Below are 14,573 nucleotides of genomic sequence, written 5' to 3'. Positions count from 1 at the left end.
TTTCCCCTTTTTTTCGGTTTTTTTTTTTTTTTTTTGGCGGGGAGAGAATTTAACTAAGTATGTATTGTTTACTCACTTTTCATTTCGTCCCTCTGTTTGTTTTCTGATATATTTTTTTTAATTTTAGTTGTGTCTAATCTGCTTTTGAATTCTTTCTCTTTCTTATTTTTTCTTATTGCATGTTTAAATTCTATAATTTTTATTTGTTTTTTTTTTCCTAAGTCTTCTGCTGAAATTTTCCATTTTTCTGTTGAAATTTTTATGCCTGGTTTTCATGCCCTTAGACATGGCAGACATCGTTAGTTTTTAGTCTTTACCTGACAATTCTAGCAGCTAGAGTCCTTTTGGTTTTCTTTCTGCTATCTGTTCTCACTTACATTAACTTATCTATTTGTGAGGCTTATGTTTAATCATACTATTCATTCTATTTGATAATTTGTTTATAGTAAGATTTTTAAAGACTAGAGTAATCCTGCTTTTCTGTAGAGTTTTTTTTTTTTTTCTTTCTTTCTGTTAGGTATTCAAGGGCACTAACAGTGATACCTTTCATCTTTTTTTCAAACCTCAGGATTTTATGAGACATCTAGACGACTTAAAACTGAAATTCATTTCATACAAGAATTGGTTTATTTCCATTTTACTCTTACACAAAGAGGAATGCCCAAATAAGGATGGGTGGTAAAAGTGTCCTTATCCCTGTTGGGTATCAGAGTCTGATTTTTGTTCTCCTAAGTCCATAAGGATGTTAGAAACACTATCCAAATTCTCAGCTACCAGGACCAGCAGTTAGTGTAATGGCTATGTCGCTGGACTCCCATGTAGTCGACCACGGTTCGTGTCCCTGACCTGGTGGCTTAAAAAGCTCACGCTGGGCTTGTGTGCATGCGTGCCCAAGATCCCAAGAAGAGAATGGAGGAGAAGGGATTGTGGTGTGGCCATCCCCCCCTGGGGGGTGATTTCTCACTTTCTGTCTCTCTGTCTCTCTCTGTCTGGCAAGCACACGCGCCCTATAGCAAAAACCTCTACAAAAAAAAAAAAAAAATTCTCAGCTACCTCTTTCACATTGGTATACTCCCAGGGTAAACATCAGTCTCAAATTTCAGGCCCATAGTTCAAAATTCCTTCTACTACACAAATATTGGCCCAGTAGTTTATCGCCATCTGATTTTAAGTCTTACATGTATCTAAGAAGAAATTTTCAAAACTGTCCTCTGGCTTATTTTAGTTATGCTCAGTAATCACTTAGTTTTTCATTACCAGAGGTGATATTACACTGGTCTGTGGTTTATTTATTATTTTACTATTTTTTTTAATTGCCGAACGGCATGCACACACTCTCCAGAGAGGCAGAGATGCAGAGAGGAGGAGGTAGAAAGCGCTCTGGAGACTACTCCCAGTGGTGTGTAATCTTGCTGCAATCCCTCCCACACCACTTCTCCTCCAGCTGGGATTGGGGCATTGCATACACATGTGTGCCCAGCATGTTTTTCATGCTGTTGGGACTAGGATTCAAGCTATAGTCAGCCTTTTGGGATCTGGCTCCCTTAACCTTTAAGCCACAGATTCAGCCTCGGTTATTTATTTATTCATTATTTTAAAACTACTAAATAATACTTTGTTTTCAAGTACTGTTTTAAGTGCATACAAATACTAATGCACTGGATTGTGATAACAACCACAAATATTCTTATCATCATCCAAATACATAAATGAAGAAGTGAGACTCGGAGAGCTTAGATAACTTTCCAAGGTTCCACAGCAAGCACTTTTTTTTGTTGCTGAGAGAGATTTTTATTATAGGGCATATGCACTTGCTGGCGAGACAGAGAGAGACAGTGAGAGAGAAAGCAAGAAATTACCCCCAGAGAGGATGACCAAGCCACACTCCCTTCCTCTATTCTCTTCTTGGGATCTTGGGCACAAACATACATGCACCCATTGTGAGTTTTAAACCACTGGGTCCAGGACTCGAACTGCAGTAGACTACATGTGAGTCCAGCAATGTAACCATTGCTGGTCCCACAAACACGTTTTAACATCAGGATTCTCACTGAGACAGTCTAGCTCCAGAGCCCAGATTGACCACTAAGTATAGTTTTCTCTTCAAAAATCCATGATCTGTGTAAGTCAGTCTGATTTCCTTACAGGATATGGATGCAAAGTATCTTCAAAGTACAGAATTCAGTGACTCCTGGCTGCAACCTTAGTTCTAGAGTATACCACCCAGATTCTAACACTTCTCTGTTTACTAGGCCACAAGCAGTGTCCTTCAGCATAGGAGACTTTAATTACTCTAAGGGGATACTGAGAAGGCAAATTTTACTCAATTTGTAATTGTACTTGGGTGTCTGCTGTGTCAGGCTTAGAAAGTTAGGCATGTGGCCCAGCCACAGAGGTGCAAGTGGTAGGGTGCTACTATGCAAGGGTAGGGCCACGTGGGGAGCCTGGGTTCGGGTCCCATACCCATCTGGACACACCAGGTGCAGTAGCATAAGCTTGTGATCCTAACCGGGAGGCCAGGGCAAAGGATCACAAAGGTGAGACCCTACAACAATGCCTATCTTTCTCTTTTCCTCCTCTTCCCACACTCTTATTCTCTTTTTCTCCCTCATGAAAGAAAGAGGAAGAGAGGAAGAGAATGGAGAGAAGGAAGAAGAAAAAGAAGGAAGGAAAGAAGGAACGAAAGAAAAGAATGAACAAAACAACAACATGAATAGTTTAGTTGATAAATTCAGGGAGATTCAATGCCAGCTCTATTTTTTTTTTCTTCAGATTTTGCCATAGAGTACTGGCAAGAAACAGAGACAGAGAGAGGGAAAGTGAGAAATCACCCTGCAAGAGGGGGATGGCCATGCCACAACTCTTTCTCCTATACTCTTCTCTTGGGATTTGGGCATGCACACACGTGCCCGACATGATTTTCAAGCTGCCACAGAGTCAGCTATGTGGGAGCTAGAACTACCATACCACCTGCTGGCCTCATCTTCTCTATTTTTTTTTTTTTGAGAGATTTTCACTGTAGGGCACGTGCGCTCGCCAGACAGACAGAAAGAGACATAGAGACAGAAAGCGAGAAATCACCCCCCAGGGGGGATGGTCACGCCGCAATCCCGTCTCCTCCATTCTCCTCTCGGGATCTTGGGCACGCACGCACACGCGCCCGGCGTGAGTTTTTTTAAGCCACCGGGTCCGGGACACGAACCACGGTCGACTACATGGGAGTCCAGCGACATAGCCATTACGCTAACTGCTGGTTCCCATCTTCTCTATTTTTTAACACTACAACTTTGCTTTCTTTAACTTATTATCATTAGGTGACTTTTAGTCGTCTGAGCCCAGTAGCAGAATTTCTAGAAGTCGGGGTACTTTGAAATGTGTATTTTTATGAAACTATTTGTATGGAAACAAAGAATTTAAGAGCAGCAGAAAAATAATTCCTTGATTTGTAAGAGAAGCTAAATATAGCCACAAAGTTAGCAGTAGCTCCTTCTTACACACCATTAGTTCCTAGGACTAATTTCAATTTATGATGCTGAATGGTATGTGTGCACAGTAATAGTGTTCACTTGGTATCAGACCTTTCTCTTATGTTTTTATAAATGTCTAAAAATAAATATTAACCTTTCCTTTTGATATCTTATATGAATTAATACTCTTTCTAATTAAAAACTCATTCATAAATATATCATTACTAATAGTTGCTTCCTATTGTCTCTGTTTTTGCATTTAATATCCATAGGCCACTGATAGGGACAGTTAAGATTTATTGTTTACTCTAAACTTGGCACAGTATAACTGCCCTGGACTCTGTCACATTTTAACCACTCCCTCCTCTATGCTCCCTTTAATTTTTCCTAAAGAATTATTTTATTTAATTTTATTTATTCATTCATTTATTTAATTTGACCAGAGAGAGAGAGAGAAAGTGAGAAAGTGAGACACCAGGTCTGGAACTTGAACTGTGGTTGGCCCTGTGGGAGTGTCCAGTGCCTTAACTACCATGCCACCTGCTGGTCGTCTCTATGCTATTTCTAGTGCTGTACTTTTTACATTGTATTGTAATTTATGTCGATGTCTGGCTGTCTCCACTACTAAGATATAAGCTCCTTAAATATATGTACATTTTATACATTTGTTCTTCAATGCATATATGTTCTGGATGTTTACATATATATATAGATAGATAGATAGATAGATAGATAGATAGATAGATAGATAGATGATAGATGGATAATTTGTGTGTACATGAAGTCCTAAACAAGATCAGTATTGTTTCCCATGTAGTTATATAAATGACGTTCCTCAGCAAATATTTGAGTATCTACTATACAATTTGGCAACCAGTCATCTAAGTGTGTAGAGAAAACAGCAGTGACAGAACAAAATCCCTGCTCTCATGAAATTTAATTTTTGAGTGGGGACACAGATAGCAAAGCATAAACAAAATAATATATCAGGTGATAGTAAGTAAAGCAAAAGAATGCATACTAAGGGGAAAAGAGTGATGGAGCTGTGGAAGAAGGTGAAGGCCTCTTTTATCAAAAGATGTGTGGGCAGATACCTGAAAGAAATGAGGGTGATGTTTTACATCTCAAAAAAAAAAAAAAAAACATTCTTGCCACTGTGGAGAATAGATGGTAACAGGCCAACAGTGGAAAGAGAGCTGCGCACAAAGTCCAGTGAAAGATGATGATGACTTGGACTGTAAAAGAAGAAGTGACAAGTGATCAGGTTCTGCTTCTACTTTGAAAGTGGCATTTATATTTAAAAAGAGAAATGGACGGAACCTGCAGTTAGTGTAATGGCTATGTCGCTGGACTCCCATGTAGTCGACTGCGGTTCGAGTCCTGGACCCAGTGACTTAAACTCACTCCGGGCGCGTGTGCGTGCGTGCCCAAGATCCCAAGAGGAGAATGGAGGAGAAGGGATTGTGGCGTGGCCATCCCCTTTGGGGGGTGATTTCTCACTTTCTGTCTCTCCTCTCTCTGTCTTTCTGGCGAGTGCACGTGCCCAATAAGAAAAAAACTCTCAAAGAATAAAAAAATTTTAAAAAGAGAAACAGTTTGTAGTTTTAATTTCTTTAAAACCATTTTTAAAAATCATTTATTTGTTTATTTTTAATAGAGATTTTTGCTATAGAGTGCATGTACTCGCTGGAGAGACAGAGAGACAGAAAGCAAGAAGTCACCCCCCAGGGGGGGATGGCCATGCCACAATCCCTTCTCCTCCATTCTCTTCTTGGGATTTTGAGCATGCATGCGCATACACCTGGCATGAGTTTTAGGCTGCTGAGTCCAGGATTTGAATCATGGTCAATTACGTGAGAGTCCAGCGATGTAACCATTACACCATCAACTGGTCCCTTATTTATTTATTTACTTCTTTATTTTACCAGAGGGCATATGTATGTACATGTGAAAGAGAGAGAAAGGGAGAGAGAGAACGTGCAATGATTCCCCCCACCCTGATGCTCCTCCTTCCTGAATGAGGCCCAATCGCTCGGCAATCCTTTCTTTCTCCATTTCTTCACTCCATCTATTCCAGCACACATGCACATGTCTGACGTGTTTTTAAAACCATCATGTGGGATCCAGCTCCCTCTGCACAGAGCTTACCCACTGTAGAATTCACTGAAGAGTCATTTAGGCTGGGAGAATTTGATGAAGAGTTGGGGTGAGGGACAGAGTGGAGGTCTTTGACTACCATGACAATTTATTTTATTCTTAGTGTTTTCTTCAAATTCTCTATTTTTAATTTTAGTATTTTGTTTTTCCTTGGATTTTTCTATCTCATCTAAGTTTTTTAATTTGTTAATATATGCTTGTTTTTGACATTGTGTACATTCTATCCTCCTTCTCATTGTATATTTTATTTATTTTCTATCTTTTTCCTTTTATCTATTAGTCTTCCATAACTATCTTATTAAACTAATTGGAGAACAAAATCTTCAGGATTTTTTCCCTTAATAAAAAACTTTAGTAATTTTTTGGGGCCAGCAGGTGGCATGGTGGTTAAGGCGACTGGAATCCCACATGGCTGACCACGGTTCGAGTCCTGGACCTGGCAGCTTGCTTTCTCACTTTCCTTCTCTCTCTTTGCCTCTCTCTGGTCAAATTCAAAATAAAATAAAGTAAAATAAAATAAATGAATAAAATTTTAAAAATTTAGTAATTTTTATTATCATTGTCATGTTTTTCTATTTTATACTTTTCTGCCTTTGAGAAAACAAACAGTACTTTCTTACTTTTTGTTTTTCTGGGTGTTCTTTAAAGCTTCATTCCCTCTCCCATCTTCTTATATTGAATGCTTAGCTATTTATTTTCATAACTAAAAATCTCACAAGTGTAAAATGTTTTTACAGCAGAAACTTCACCTCTCCTGTCTGTCCCCATGTGCTCAATTCCCCACACAGAGGTATTGTATTGTTTGTAGTTTTACCTGAATCATTCCATTTTTTCTTTATGATATATTAATAGATATAGAGTTCCATTATCCAACTTTTTTGTGGGGTTTGCGTTAGGGTGTGTGCACATAGAGAGACAGAGACTGAGATGGAAAGTGAAAAATCATCCACTCAAAGGGGATGGCCATGCCACAATCCCTTCTCCTCTATTCTCTTCCTGGGATTTTGTACACATGCATCTGCCTGGCATGATTATTTTTTAATTATTTTATTTAACTCTATTTATTTTACTTAGATGAGAGAGAGAGAGAGAGAGGAAGAAAGAGAGAGAGAGAGAGAGAAAGCAAGGAAGCAAGCCTCCAGGTCCAGGACTTGAACCTCTATCAACCATGTGGGAGTCCAGCACCCTTAACCACCATGCCACCTGCTGGCTTCACATTTTCCACTTTTTTAAAATGGAAAGTTAGTCTGAGCTGCTTGCACTGGGGGAGGCATATGCTTTCCTCCCATCCCAAGTGACCTTGGATGCATTCAGTGTGGAATGCGGGGTGTACTTGTGACTTTCTGTTCTTTGCTGAACTTGTAAAAGATACACTGTATGGTGGATTAACACAAACACTAACTTTTTGTGGAAGTTTCACATTGGAGAATATTGGATTTGTGCCTTCATCCATCAGCTCTGCTGCTGACTTAAATACAGATGAATGAAGACCCTGTCTGGAAAGACACCTGACCAGTGGTCCAGAGCTGATGCAAGCCATGCTGGAGTATCTGCAAACAAGTGGAAGAAGAGAACATCCCACAGAGAGCATGGAGCACCATGGGGACCAGCAACCCGGTGTCCCCCCCCCCACCTCCACCTTCCGCTGCAGGATTCAGCATGGGTGGAGAGGGAGAGAAAGAGCCCTGTGACCCAGTGGAAAAGAGCTGTTCTGGACCAGGTGCCCGTAAACCTTCTTTGTATCTTATAAAGTACGATGGGTTAGACTGTGTTTATGGACTAGAACTTAATAAAGGTGAGTCTTGGGGCTTGAAGTCCTCCCTGATAGAGTCATGACCTCTCTCATCAGCAATGGACACTTAGCAGACACAAGGATAGGCCAAGCGGTGGAGCATGTGTTTGAGACAAAAGATAGCAGTAAAGATGAGTGGAGGGGGATGATCTTAGCATGGCCCCTGTCACGAAAATGTGATTCTACATTACCTGTGAGAAGGACCCTGTGCTGTACGTGTACCAGGTCTTAGGTGATTATAAAGAAGGTGACTTTTGACCTTTCCCTTATGCCTGATTGTGATGATTCACCTCCACACAGAGGGAGCCAGGAGAGGTTGTGGACAGCCTAGTGGGCGAGCAAGTGGAGTAAGTCAAAGATGAGAGCTGGGAAAGGACTGGCATGGTCATTCGCCAAGTGGAGGCCAAGCCTTTGGTCTATTTCATCAAGTTTGAAGATGACTTCCATATCTACCTCTACAGCTTGGTGAAAATGTCATCATGAACTTTGCCCAATCTGTGGAACTATTAAATATATAATTTGTAGACATAAAGACTTGATTGCCTTCTAGTTTAATGAAAACCTAAATGACCCTGTGAACCCACAATCTCTGCCAGCAGAATGTGTTTCGTTTTGATTAGTACAGATTGATGTGAACACAAACATTTCGTGTGAGGAGCGCTCCTTCCTCTTAAAGAAAGTCTGTCTGGAGGATTGTTATGGGCAAGTGTGGTAAAAGTTGAGCTAGTGTCAGGCATTTAAAACTGTTGCAGATCTTAATCATTTCCCCTTCACTCTGACAGTCTATTCTGCTGCCACAACGCAAGCACAGTTTGATATTTTTGTTATTGCCTTTATCTATGTATCTATACTTATATCTGTGTGCATATGTATATAATATATTTACACACGGAGAGACACGTACACACACACTCACACACACCATTGGCAGTCCTTTCTTTGTGGATTGGGATGGCAGTGGCATAATTTTCTCCAGTTTAACAGGAGTGCTTGACCCAGCAGTCATATTTATGATATTACTGCTCTTTGTTTAAAATTGAATTCCATCATAGGGAGCACATAGGGAGAGTGAACTTGTTTTGGAAGTCAGAGAGGACTTCAAAACACCTCTTGATCTGGGCTTTCAACCATAAGTCCAAATATACATTTTCAAACAGCCAATGACTCACTTTAGACCTTTACGTGCTGGTTAGAAATCATGGTAAAAGGCTGCCTTTAATTCTAAGTTTTATGAGTTTTGTTTGTTTGTTTACACTTAATTCATAAATAGCTTAGCAAAGGCCAGGTCCTTGGTCCACACAGTGTCACGTAGGTGTGTTTGGACAGCACAGTGGTCTGTTATTTGCACAGTCATCTGGATTTTAGTACATGGATTTCAAAGGCAACAGCACATCAGTAGTTGTGTATATGTGGTGAGTTCCTAGAAGAACTCAGTACTTTTATATTAGAAGTGTAAGTTTTAAGAATAGCATTGTTTCCTTCTGCCAAGTTCTCTGGGATGTTTTAGCTTGTATTACTATTATTGTTAGTACATGATTTTGGACAGAAAGATCCCGTCTCCCCTACTGACTTTTACTCACAAAGAATATTCAGACAAATAACAGCTTCATCTCTTGGGGAAAAAAAAGTTATATATCATAAATGCCCATATGTACCTTTTTCACTTAATAATATATAGATTTTTCTATAGTACTAAGTATATAGAATGCTTTAAAATTATTTCATAGTTGTATATTACATGTGTTTTACTTAATCATTCCCCTTTTTAGTTGCTTCTAATGTCATGTTGATCTAAGTGATATTTGTAGTAAGTACACTTGGGTTTTTTTCTGTCTCACCAAGATCCTCTTTCACTCTTTTACCCCTTACCTACAGCTGTGATGATCAGCCTCACAATGGCTAAGTCTGACTCCAACCAGACAGTGCCTTGTCTCTTGCCCAATACGTGCGACTTTCCCCCCTGCCTTAGAGCAAACCTGTTGCTGCTGAGGCATGAGATGCTCTAGGACATGTTCAGTACCTATGAATTCATAATGGAAACCCAGGAAGTGCATCTTAGAGAATCAGAATGAATCATAGAACAAAAGGAGACAGGAGCTGGCAGAAAATGATCCCCCCTCTTTCCCCTCTCTGTCCCACAGACTATCCTCAATTCAGTGCTTCATAGGCTGTTAGGGTGCTGCAAAATCAGGCAATGAGTTGTGTATTTTGTTTTTTCCCTACTTCTCTGTCTCTTTTTTCTTTTACCCTCCCTTTCCTGGGCTTACATTCTCCAGTAAAGTAGCAACGTTTAAATGTACTTGCAGTAGAGTCTGCAGTCTGCTCTCAGGCCAAAACAGGTGGTATCAGGGATAACCCTTGCAAGCAGATGCCTGAGAATAGGATTTTGGAACTGTTTCTCTCCAGTCTGTTGCCCATAGGGACTCCATTGCTGGTAAAGGGAAGTGGCAATAACTCCTGCTTATGATAGTGTCAAAGTCACTAAGGTTTTCATCACAGGTTAATTGAGATGAGGTATGGATGAAACGAAGGCACTGGCATGTGCTGTGGCTATGACAGATACGTCTCAGGGGGATACAGGGATCATTATAAGCATAAGGATTACAGAGGAGACTGAATTCTGTTAATGGCATTGGGAAACCTAAATAAGGCATTTGAGCCAATTTCCACTATGGTAGTCTGAGGGCACCATGCTGGTTATTCAGCTGTTGTTTCCCTGCTCCAACTCTTCTTTTCTGTACTTTGTTCTGTGATGCTCTACAAGCCATACTTCTGTTCTAGCAACTGGCTCCCTGTTAGGTTTTCCCAAAAGAAAACACTAGAGGGAGACTTAAAGCCTGGAGGAAGGGACAAAATCAGCTCCTCATGTTTTGTGTCTGCAAACGTCACCCCTTCAAGATACCAGGTTCCCGTGCCCTTCCTCAAAAGTCTGAGTTCCTACTACATGGAGGCTCTTCAAACTTCCAGGTTCCAATAATCCAGCCTCTTCCCTTTGTTGCTCGGCCTTTTGAATGGTAGCTTCCTTCTCTGCAACTATTTCTATGTGATCTCAGTGTCTTTTTTTTTTTTTTTTAATTTATCTCCTGAGTCTTCTGATATCTGTTTAACAAATTCCTTACAGTATATCCTCTCTGTTATATAATCTCTTTTGAGAGATTATAGAGGTAATGTGTTATCTTGTGATCTGGAAGGGGTTCTAAAAGTTTATTTGGTTGGTTGACAGAACTTACGACTTTGGTTCAATGGTGGCCCACACCCCTGAGTCAGAGATGTCAATCTTCATCACATAATGCAGAGGAAAGAATTTAAGCTTTCAGAATGGGGATATCAGAATGGATGTATCCTGAGTAGTCTGTACACTAATCCTCCTGGTCCACCCTCACTGCATCATTCTGGATGTCTCGGAAGATACTTCCTTTGCCAGGGCATTAAGCAATGCATTAGTGACGGGAGCCCCAGCATCCTAGTAAAGCTTTGTGGCTGGGGTCCTCAGTAGGTGAGACAGGTTGGTTAGTGATGTTGCCGCTGCAGTGAGGTCCCTGATTTCAGTGGGGATCTTAGTAGAGCAGAGCCAGGTGGCAGCACTTACCTACCAAAGACAAAGAGGACACATTTTTTGTAGTGGGCATCAGGGATGCTGGGGTAATCAGAGTGGTTAGCCACTAGCAACAGCAACACGATAGACAGACACTCTACTAAAATCTTACTTGATCCTTATAATAGAATTAAGAAAATTCAGACATCATGGCCAGAAAGCTGAGCTTAATCATCACAGTAGAGAGTCAAGGCTGTCTTCTAGCTTGCAGACCTAAGCTAGTTCACAAACTCAAATCCATTTGATTGAAGAGGAGAGTGGTCCCTTGAGAAAGTACCTTGTAACTCATCCATAAGAATATACCGTAAATCTTCTTCCAAGCTTTTCTCAAAGAGATCTTACTGTTATTTACTATCATGACTTGCACTAAAAGAAAAGATATACTCAGATCTTGTCGGATACAGCTTCCTGGTAGCTCATAAGAAAATGTTCTGTTCCTGCAGCCACAAGACACACTGTGCTGAGAAACAGGCCCCAGACCTGATTTTAAGGGTGGAAATGCTGCAAAAGGGAATGACTGTGCAAAGTTGACAGGTTTCCTCTGTAAAAGACAAGACCTTCATAGGAAAAGAACAGGGCCCTGAGGTCTAGAACTGGGGAATTTAGGTAGGCAATTTGAGAGTCTGATATTTAAATTCTTCTAAACCCTCAGCCCAGGAAAAGCAGATTCCTCCATTTGCCACGGAGAGAGGCCTTCCTATAACCGAAGATCGTGCAGTTTTCTCAGCTATAGTCAGTGTGTCATAAAGTGGTACTTATTATTAGCTCCCCAACCCACCCTTCCTTACTCCTGGCTGAAAACCAGGGTCAGATTTCAGCACAAATTGGATAAGGAAGTACCCTGCTCCAGGAAGAAATAATTTTCATGTCAAGGGAAATTATGTGGATCATACAGACAAGCATGTGCATGAGAAAAGGAACCTGCAAGAGGCCAGATCTTGAGTGTATTGGACAGTAAAGAAGTGTGAAATATAAAACTATGTAAGAGAATATCTATTAATATGAAGGCACTCATATGTTGTTCAGGATTCAATACTTAACAGATACATGGAGCTGGTTTTCATTGTCCACTGGGAAGATGCTTTGAAATTGGGATACAGCAATAGGTTACAATAACTGAAATGAAAATGCTTTCATTTCCTTGGCATGAGATTGGGAAGGAGTTTGTAGGCTTAAGGATACATTAGAATGAATTACTGTGTAATATCTGGGGACTTATCTAACAGTTCATGAGAAGTCCCCCAAAATACTCCCTTTCAACAGCAAAAGAGAATGTACCTGTGAGGGAGTGACCAATCAGGAATTTTCACACTTACATCTTGTATAGGCTGCATCCGATTGTGTGAAATGGTGCCATGGAGCTGTAGTCCTTGGAATGCACGAGGATGAAGGAATTAGGAAATGGCAGAAGTCAGGGGGCAGCACTGAATCAGTAGCAGCGAGCTGTATCTAATTACCATAAAGAGTAAGGTCAACCTATGTCATAGTTTGCCCAAGACAGTTTTTTCCTTTTGTCCCAGCATCATTAATAGTGCCAGCTTTTGCACTCAAAAGTCCCCTGGTTTTGACAGTAAGTCTTTATTCATCCTAGTTATGGGCAGAAAGGTGGAGTGACAGAGTAACTTAATCCACAGATATCTACTTTGATGGTTACTAGGTCATGGTGTTTCTATGATCTAAATAGAGGAACAGTGGACTAAGGTGTTATCTGATTTGTATAACAATGAGAATATATATATATATGTATATATATATATTTAATGAGCACTGGTGAGTAAAGAGAACTTAAATTGGTCACTATAAATGGAAAATTTCTCATTTACTTCCTGAATTTAAACTTGTTCACACATCCAGACTCAAGTGATTTAAGGAGAAACTGTGTACTCTTGAGGAAGTGCCCTGGAATATCCTCACAGGTATATATCAATATTTCTTCAATTATTTCCCAAAGAACCCATGGTCTTCCTCCCCCCACCCCAGGATAACTATTTATTAGACAAAGAAGAATATTGACTTTTTGAGGGGCAGAGACGGAGTAAAATTTATGCAGTTTCCTTGATAGAGTTTTGGCCCAAGTCCATCTTAACAGTGGATATCATGAGTCTACAAATTCATTTTGTTGGTATTTTTCTCTTCTTGTGTTATATATTCCTGACACAAAAGTAACTTTTACATTTGATGTAGAATTGTGACCAAAATGCTACTAAGTGCCTAGTAACCGTCCCTGGAACTGACATCCAGTCTGTCAGTAGGTCAGAAGCAGCGTCATCCAAGAGGAATCGCGAGATTGGTGACTTTACAAAGACTTAAAGGACACAAGGATGGCCTCTGTCATATCAACGTTTAATTCTTGGCCCTGCAAAAAAATCATATGGATAATATTGGAAGACCATAAATATAAACAGATGATATCCCCAGTCATAGCTAACCATGCCAAATATGTCAGCTTTATTGGAGCAGATTTGCATAGCCACTATAATTCAGTATTCAACTATTGATTTGGTAAATGTGTTTTGCTCAATCTCAACCAGTAAAAAGAATCAAAAGCAGTTTTCTTCTATACAGTAAGGACAAATTTATTGTCTCAGACCAGAGCTATGTAAACTTTTTTTTTTTTTTTTGGAGAAGTTTTTTGCTATAGGGCGTGTGAGCATGCCAGAAAGACAGAGAGACAGAGAGACAGAAAGCGAGAAATCACCCCCCGAGAGGTGGCCATGCTGCAATCCCTTCTCCTTCATTCTCCTCTCAGGATCTTGGGCATGTATGCACATGTGACTGGCGTGAATTTAAGCCACCAAGTCTGGGACTTGAACCGCAGTCGACTACATGGGAATCCAATAATGTAGCCATTATGACATCTACGTGTCCCTCATTGCTTTTTTCTGGGGGGACTATGTAAACTTTTTTCTTTGTTTTATATCCACAAATTATTGTTCATCTTGATATTTCATATAATATCACCAGTGCACAATATTGATGACATTTTGCTAATTTGATCTTATGAGCAAGCTGTGTTAAGTACCCTAGATGATGCCCTAATTTTGAACTGAAAGCTGGCTAGATTTTTTTTTTCATGTATGCCTTAGGCAATGTGCAAATATATGGCTCATCTGCCCACCTCTATCTTGAATTTAGAATCAGAGACTAATATCTGGCGTAGCGATTCTCAACTCTACTTTTCCTTTAAGCTCTTCTCTGAAACTGTATTATTGATACATAATGTTGGTATATATCATGACCATTTAGTTTCTTGTTTTTAACTCTTTCTCTCTAGTCTGTTTTGAGAAGCTGATATACTGCAGTGAATAGACTCAGTTGAATAGAAATCTATATCCAGTTCGTCCATTTACATGTAACCAATCACAGAGAGATACACAGGTATTGCCAAACATATCTCTTATTTACAATCCCCTCAGTTCTTTTAGTTATCTGACTTCTCAATGTTACCTTTACATTTCATTTTGAATACAGTTCTCTGAGTTTCTGAGGAAAAAAAGGAAGATTCATGAAGTGTGAATGTTATTTTTTATCAATTTTCTTTTTCTCTAGTGTTTGTGACTCT

The 14,573-nt window shown here is 39.9% G+C and overlaps 1 pseudogene; it reads left to right on the top strand.

Moving 5' to 3' along the window:
* LOC102479266 (spindlin-1 pseudogene) overlaps nt 1-7,931 on the top strand; it is a 21,826-nt pseudogene extending 13,895 nt beyond the window's left edge.
* Nucleotides 7,932-14,573: the final 6,642 nt, after the last annotated feature.

Source organism: Tupaia chinensis, unplaced genomic scaffold (genome assembly GCF_000334495.1).
Source record: "Tupaia chinensis unplaced genomic scaffold, TupChi_1.0 Scaffold000208_1, whole genome shotgun sequence".
Classification (NCBI taxonomy): domain Eukaryota; kingdom Metazoa; phylum Chordata; class Mammalia; order Scandentia; family Tupaiidae; genus Tupaia; species Tupaia belangeri.
The sequence above is the reverse complement of the archived record's forward strand: the minus strand, read 5'-3'. Positions and strand labels throughout refer to the sequence as shown.